Source organism: Gavialis gangeticus, unplaced genomic scaffold (assembly GCF_001723915.1).
Source record: "Gavialis gangeticus isolate Ggan-Ray unplaced genomic scaffold, GavGan_comp1, whole genome shotgun sequence".
Lineage (NCBI taxonomy): Eukaryota > Metazoa > Chordata > Crocodylia > Gavialidae > Gavialis > Gavialis gangeticus.
The window spans coordinates 145,359,598-145,367,685 of NW_017729024.1; the positions used below are offsets into that span (position 1 = coordinate 145,359,598).

At 38.7% G+C, this 8,088-nt stretch overlaps 1 long non-coding RNA gene across 1 annotated transcript in view; it reads right to left on the reverse strand.

Annotated features, from left to right (window-relative positions):
* The window catches only part of LOC109297818, an 11,366-nt gene extending 4,732 nt beyond the window's left edge, over positions 1-6,634 (reverse strand). Inside the window, exons 1-2 of the long non-coding RNA XR_002097430.1 lie at positions 6,522-6,634; positions 1,267-1,272 (exon numbers count right to left, since the gene is read on the reverse strand). This is a non-coding gene — a long non-coding RNA (uncharacterized LOC109297818). The remainder of the gene's footprint in view (positions 1-1,266; positions 1,273-6,521) is intronic.
* Positions 6,635-8,088: the final 1,454 nt, after the last annotated feature.

The window sequence follows — 8,088 nt, forward strand, 5'->3', positions numbered from 1 at the left end:
TGTTTGTGGGTGTGTGTGTGTGTGTGTGTGTGTGTGTGTGTGTGTGTGTGTGTGTGTGTGTGTGTGTGGCAAGGGGAACAGGCAGAAGAACTCCTAACTTGTTAACCCCTCTGGGCCCCAACAGCTCAATACAATCAAGGCAATGGGCAATTTTGTAACTACCCAGAAATTTAGGCATCTGGTGACTTTGGGTGCCCATAAGGTTAGACAACACATTAAGTGGTGGATTTATGAGTGGCAGTGACACCTAAACATTTTGCATATGTACTAAGTTGGGCAGATAAGTTTCCCTTGTGAATCAAAGCCTATTGCTAACACAGTATGTAATAATATAAGTAGAGATGGTCCTACTCTTAATCCCTTATTTTATAACCTATCCTGTGTATGCTTAACTTTACTCACCCTCAGGGAGTAAAGAAAGATAGAACCTCAAATGTATAGGTAAGCAATTGCAAGGGAGAGGTCTGGGGGTATTGTTGCTGCAACATTTCTTCACTCTGCAGTATGCTACTGACTGCACCATTCTATTAATTTACCAGTATTGCTGCAGTGAGATGCATCTGGTGCATACCTCAATGTTGAACATTTCAATAAAAAAAAAAAAGGAAAAATGATACCAAAACCCCATGAACCATTTGTCAGATCACTCCAAAATATTTTCCTTTTAATTAAGTGCAGAGATAAATTCATGGTTTCAACCATGTCAAAGGGGAACATAAGCTGTCAGTAGAAAAAAACTGTAAAACAGATTAGTGAAGAAATTATCTGTCATCGTATCCCAAGCAAGGAGAAATTAGGAAGTCAACTTAAAAATATCAGAGATGTCAGTAATCGCAAAAATTAAGATCATAAAAGCTGTTCACCAACTCTGTAGTTGTAGTTGAAAAGGAGAAGAAAGAAGAGGTTTATTTCAGGAAGTCCCTTGAATAATATTTTGCACTGGAAGAGTTATTTTCTTCTTGTTGATTGTACTATTTATTATTCAGGAAAATATGAAGACAGATGACAAAGATGGATTGTGGTCATTCAGAGTTCAGATGTTGGACAAGCTTACTTTACAGCATCTCTTCACATCCTCATATAATTTTGTGTCAGTATATCCAGAATGAAAACACATAGAAAAGGATCACACATTCCAGAAATACAATGACTCATGTATTTCCAAGTTAGTATTAAAATTAATCACTATCCAAACTTTTTGCTGTGATATATCTAAAGTACAAATTGTGGTATTCTGGCAGTACTTCCTCTGACTTGATACTGAACCAATGCCTTAACTCTGTGTTAGGAAAGCACTGTGCAGCTGGAGTTTCAATCTTTCCAGAGGGATGTGAAATAAATGCCCTTATGACTATTGTGGTTAATGTCCCTTTGTTCATTTTTCAAAAGCAGAAGTACTATCCTCTAATTTACATTTATTGTCCTAGACACATTTCAATATGTATAACTATGATGTATACTCATGCCTTTTATGTCTGACAAGATGATCTGGACTTGCACTAAACTTTTGTCATGTTGTCATGTGCTTCTCAGGAGTTGTGCTCATGGGTAGGGTAAGAAAGGAAGAAGCTGTGTGGGAGAGGTACACTACGTTTATTATCTACTATCTACATATACAGTCAGCATCTTCTGAAAGGATAATTTATCCTAATGTTGTACTTTCTTTTCTGTGCAACCTCTTCATACTGAGGAAGCCTGGCTTGACAAACTCTTGGATCTGGGGAGAATCACAGAAGTGCATGAGTACTAGTGTAATTTATGCAAATGTTAGAGCAGGGGTCGGCAGCACTTTTGGGCCAAGCACCAAAAACCCTGGAGTCTGGACTTCAAAGATGTTGGCGTGCCAGGGAGGGACAGTGGAGAAGCCACAAGGGGCCCGATCTTTGTCCTGGCAGTGCAGCCCCAGCCCTTCCCTGCCATGCTCCCTGAAGCACACATGTAGCTGTTGCTAGTAATGAGGTGGGCCAGGGCTCCAGATCCTGGTACAGCCACTTGCAGCCTCCCTGCCACCTGCTGCAGGCAGCCCAGGCTCTGTGGCCGGCAGCAACTGCCCAGAGCTCAGACCAGCTGTGGTATGCCAAGCAAAATGGCCTCATGTGACACACATGCTGGGTTGCCAACCCCTGCATTAGAGGAACCATGGATTCCAAGGACAAAATGACCGACTCATCCCAGATGTTCTAGCTTGTGAATATTCCATGAAAACATGGAGAACCAGAACCTTTCCACCAGAACTTCCTGCCTCTCCACCTCTCCCTGCTGAATTTTATGTTTTGGGGTGAAGCTTTAGGTCATTGGAAATGTCTACGTGTCATGCAGGACAAGAGGATTTCAGTACAACTTATAGATAAACTGAAAAACTATGACATAATGTGATATTGGTAAGAATAGGCCTGAACTGGAATAACTAGATCTAAACTCCCTTTAAGCTGTAGAAAGGAGGTATCCACGTTTGATTTATTAAAATAAATAAAGAAAATATCCCTTTTTTCTCAGTTATTTGATAATTCACTTGTTCCAGGAACTTCACAAAACATTGCAAAACAGGTTTCTGGAAACTTACTTCCTAGATCAGTTTGATAATACGTAAATCAGGAGCTTCTATCTGTAAAGCAGCTTACAGAACAGAAAGTTCCTTTTTTCAAGAATCAAGGTAGTATTTGTCCTAGATTAGACTATATGTCTTTTGAAAATGGCAGAAGTTTTTCAAAGGTTGTATGTTGCCTCACATGCATTGGGAAATTATACTGGCTAGGAATTTGCTGGAAAGGTTAACATATTTGAATTGCCCAAGGCTTTGGAAACCTTTTATCACTTGCAAAGCATCATAGATGATAGAAAGCATATAAGAATTCAGGCAATGGAAAAATCGAATGAGGACAATGTCTGAGACTGAAGTGCTCTTTAAACTACTTTTAATAAAAAACTTAGGGCCAGATCCTCAGCTGACTTCAGTGGCACTGATTTAAACCAGCTGAAAAATCAGTCATAATATACTGAAGCAATGAGGGTCTCTTACCAGAGTAGTCCTCTGTTTTTAAATAGGATTTTTTATAATCAGGTATATATACCTGAACGATATACCTGAATGATATCTATATGTTTGGGTTTTTTCTAGGTCATAGCACTTGATATGAAGTTAGGACAAAGGGCTTGATTCACCTTGAAATCATTGGAGCTATACCATTAAAAATGTAGTAATACCATGGTGAAGCAGGCCACATGATTGCTATTTGATATTTGAGATGGTTAATAGAGATTTGTTCAACTTTGTTAACTCAGTGGGTTAGGTCTGCAATAGAAAGTTCCTTCAGTTCTGGGTACCATTGCCAAAGTGCTTCTTTTTCAGGCTGCATTAACTTATGTTTGTATATCACATCCTCTTAGGTCCCGTTATATCAACTGGATATTGCACTCTGGTCATGTCTCTTCCACCCCCTCATATGTCACCAGCACATATCCTTTGCTAACACTTTTTTTTAAGTGTCCATTTTTTGTGTAGCTTTATAGCCTTTTTATAGTTTTTTTTATTACTGTAGTGATGCAAGATGGATTTAGTGAACCAGAATATACCAGTAGCCCATTGATCTGTTCAGGAACGCTAGGATTAGGTTGTTCTATCAGGCAAACCCCTAAAGTATCCCAGCACTGCATCTGCAAAGCTACCTTATACCACTGACATAGATTTATATCCATGTTCCCCATTTAAAAAAATGTTCTAAAGTGGGTTCCTGGAAGGTGCCTTCTATAGGGGGAATCATCCGTGCTGTTTATTATTGATACCATTGAAATGTAGATTTATAGGTAATCCAGTGAAAATGGTTCTCAAATCTAGTGATTGTGTTTATTCAAGGGTAAAGCCTGAACTTATTTGGAGGTATTATTTTTATAATAACACTTGTATTACTGAAAAAAGGAATTAACAAAAGCTATACAATGCATTTACATAGCCCCCATTACTGTACTATCTTGGAACCCTGCAGTCTTTAACATCTTTACCTTCTTAACCTACTTATGAGGTAGGAAAGCAGTATTACTACCATTTTAAAAAGGGGAGGGAGACAGAGAGTGCATCAACACGAGACACTAACTGCGCAGTAGCCTAATAATACTGTGCAGTAGTGCATCAGCACAAACAGTGCTAATACATTACTGTGCAGTATTATTAGTTTACTGAACAATAGCTTCACTAAAAAGGCGTTCACTAGTGCTACTGTTCAGTAACTCCAGTCACTGAGCATTTATTTAGTACTTGATTATTCAAGTACTAAATTAAATGTACGGTAACCACTGGGCATTAATGTGTAGATGCACCCAGAGAGAATTAAACTGCTTGATTACAGTTCTATGGGAAGCCTGTGGCAAAGCATGGAATTTAAACCAGCTTTTCTACATCACAGTTTAAAATCAGAACTACCGGACCTTTCTCACCCTTTCACACACATTATAACCAGGATTATAACACAACTGACTACCCTGAATTAAGGGGAACATAGAGATCTAGGGGGCAAGCTTGAGGATTGAACTCCTCTTTAAGTTTGTTCTCTGTTTTAGAGGTATGAGAGCACTTTTGTTTCTGTATAAAGTGTTTCTGTTCCGTTCTGTAATCACAAAAGAACATTTCCAAAGCTGTAAAGTTAGAAAAAAGAGAGTGGGTTTAGTAAAGTACACCACACATTGTTTCTATCGTGCAAGAATTGCTTAACCATAGCCCATTTCAGAAGCACAAGTTTTTACAAACCTTGGAAGTTATTTCAGGAGCCCAAGGACCTTGTGGACCTTGGACTTGCTCTCTGCTAACTCCTCAAGTGCAAAGCCACTAGGCAGATGGCTGGAAACATGTGTTTTTTGCATATTTATGTACTCGTGCAAACGTCCCAATGCAAACATTAACACTCAGGAGCGTTAGTGGATTTGAAACAATCCCTGGAAGAGCTGGGTTCCATAAAAAATTATTCTGACAGCTTATGACAGATATAATCCTACTCTACTTCCATGCCAAGTGCTTGGCTCCCTCAGGGGGAGCCGGATTCATCAAGCTAGGCTCCCTTCTATATCCACTCCTTCTGCCCCTCCAGACACTCTGCTCTGCACCACCCCTGCCCAGTGATGACCTCATTATTATTTTAATTGCTGTCGTTGTTTTAGGTGGGAAAGAAGCAGCAGTCCTGAAGGGAGAAAGAAAGTAAGAGACATTGATCTTTACTTTTTCAGGGGCAGAAATGAATAATGTGGGTTTGGATTGGTCCCTTCTCTTTCCAGACTAATACCTCAAAAACGACAGATATATGACATGGGGATCTTGCTGTTGGAGACGAACTTTCTTTCTACCCCTTCCCCCCTCCACATACCCTTTTGTCTGGTTAGAATGTGATATCCTCTAGGCAGTAAGTTTCTCTTTCTGCGTATGCATGTATACCACAGAGCACATCTGGCTTAATCTCTGTTGAGACCTCTGGATACTACTGTAATACAAATACTTATGTAGCCAAGGCTTTCTTACATCCTGGACATTCTGTACTTTTGCAACTGTTTATGTAGGCCACTAAAATTGGGTGCGTCTACACGTGCCCCTGACTGTACAGCCGGGACTGTGCAGTCCCGGTGGTGCATGGATCTTTTTCAACCCTACTGTGCAGTAGCTTGTTGCTATTGTGCAGTAGCAGCAGTGTCATGTTTAGTGCCTCCAATGCTACATCACCATAGCGATGAGCTACATTGCTGTAGTTTATCGCTATGGCAACATAGCATCTCATGTAGAACGCCCATTGAGTTGCAACTTAAGGCCCCAAATGTTTTTTCTGCTCTGGTTTGTAGAAATTATGAGGCAATGTAGGAACAAATGGTTTCAGTAGGTGAACTTTTTGTGTATCAGAGCTTCTTTGGTGGTGATCTTTTATGCAAAGCTAAAGCTCTGACCAGTTCCAAATAAATACAGTATATTTTTGTGCACAATTATGAGGCAAAGACTTTCAAAAATAATTCCTCATAGAGGTTTTTGAAGATGACTACTGGATAATAAATGCTATGATTATTCTTTGTTCACTGTCTTGTAGATTTTGTTTCTGGAAGGAATCCTCTCTGAATACTCTCTATGCAAAAAAAAAAATAATAATATGGAGCCACAAATAACATTTGTGTCACATTGATATTTCAATGTTTATTTGCTTATTATGTAGATAAAATATTATTAATTATATTAAAATCCAGCCAGTTTGAGATTTTGTTACATTTTGTTTAATTTGAAGTATTTAAATGTTTAACCTAAGTCTTTTCTTTTTTCTTTTGAATTATTATTATATTTGTCATTATAATTATTGCTTTGCTATTGTAACCCCAATTGTATAGGTGCAGGGAGATTTGTTCATTCATTGCCATAACTGAATTTGACCCAGTGTGCCTTATAGCAGTGGTTCTCAACACAAAGGATCCCCCACTAGATTTAAGGCACCCCTCAGAAAATGTCAGCTTTTAGCTTTCACTAATTTTGTTGACTACAGAAAAAAATAATAGCATAGCACTTCTCTTGCAAAGAACTCAGAAAAATCGTAACAGGTCAGAATGTTTTCGAGACTATGGACTCCTATCTGAAAACTCTGGCTTTATCTTGTGGATCATGTATTGGTGTTTGTACACATAACAGTGCTAATATTGAGCAGCAGCATGTAGTATCATTGAAAGGATTTAATGGCACACAAGCAAGGGTGCCGTGTCATCCTGGTTGAGTACCACTGTCTTAAAATATCATAAAAAGGACAACTGTTCTGAATTATTGAATTTGTTCCTTTGAAAGTATTTAATATGTTCCTTTTGGAGGGGAGGGAGAAATATGTGTAAAACTCCAACAAGAGGCATACTGACTACTCTGATACCAGTCACATATAATAGTCATAAATGTTGGGAATGGCCCCTATAGAGATGGTTCTAGATTAACCTTGAGTTAGATTTAGGATGCATTTTTGGATAAGGATGATGATTTTTATTTATTTGTGCTGTAATCATAGCTAGAGCCTCAATTTAGGGTCAAGGCTCCATTGTGCTAGACACAGGGTGCATCTATATGAGATGCTTACTGCACAGTAGCCTAATAACACTGTGCAATAGCATGCTGGGCAAAAACCATGCTGATATGCTATTGCACAGTGTTATTAGGCAACTGTGCAGTAAGTGTCACTAAAAAAACATTCGTTGGTATTACTGCGCAGTCCCACATGTTACTGAGCATTGAATTAGTACTTGGTTAACCAAGTACTAAATTTAATGTGCAGTAACTAGGGTGCATTAATGAACGTGTAGACATGCCCACAGGGTGTGTCGACACATGCATTAGAGCTGGGAGAAGGTTGAAGGGAAAACAAAGATGTCATGGGATCAACCCAGCCAGTACAGTACTCAAAGGCTGAGTTACAAGAAGAACAGACTTGCATCCAAATACCTTATCTGCTGCTAGACCACACTTTTGGATACATTTTGCAGTGTTTCCAGAGTGTAATAATTTAATGGTATAATGGTATTTGGAGCTAATCTTTTATTTAAGGAGAACAGGGAAGGGAGAAAGAGAAAAGGAAGTTCTGGTTGCTTTTTAGATAAAAATGTAGGTCTTGATTAAAATGTTGTTTTCTGAAATGCCCTATGAACAGCCTGAGAAGAATGGTAATAGTATTGTTAGAGACACTGGTGAATGAAGCCTGAATGAAGGCTGGATCCTCCAGTTGTAGGGGTATGACCCACGTGTTATAACATGGGAGACAAAACTTTCACTTGAAGGAATCATGTGGGAGAAATTCAGTAAGGGAATATTTGAGAAGATGTGCATTAAAACCAGCAGGTTTTAATGCATGAGTGGGTGTTCTGTACCAAAATATCTAAGGAGAAAACATGCGGCAGAATCATGGTTTAAATGAATGTTACAAAATAAGCTTAAGGAAGGGTATGAAAGCTTTTATACATCCCTCCCAACTGTACAGTTGGGCCAGCAGAAGACATCATACAGAAAAATCCTTGCCTCACAAAAAAGTTCTAACTTTTGCTTCTCATTAATAATATTTAATTTTGTATGTATAATATCTTAACTGGATAGAATTCACT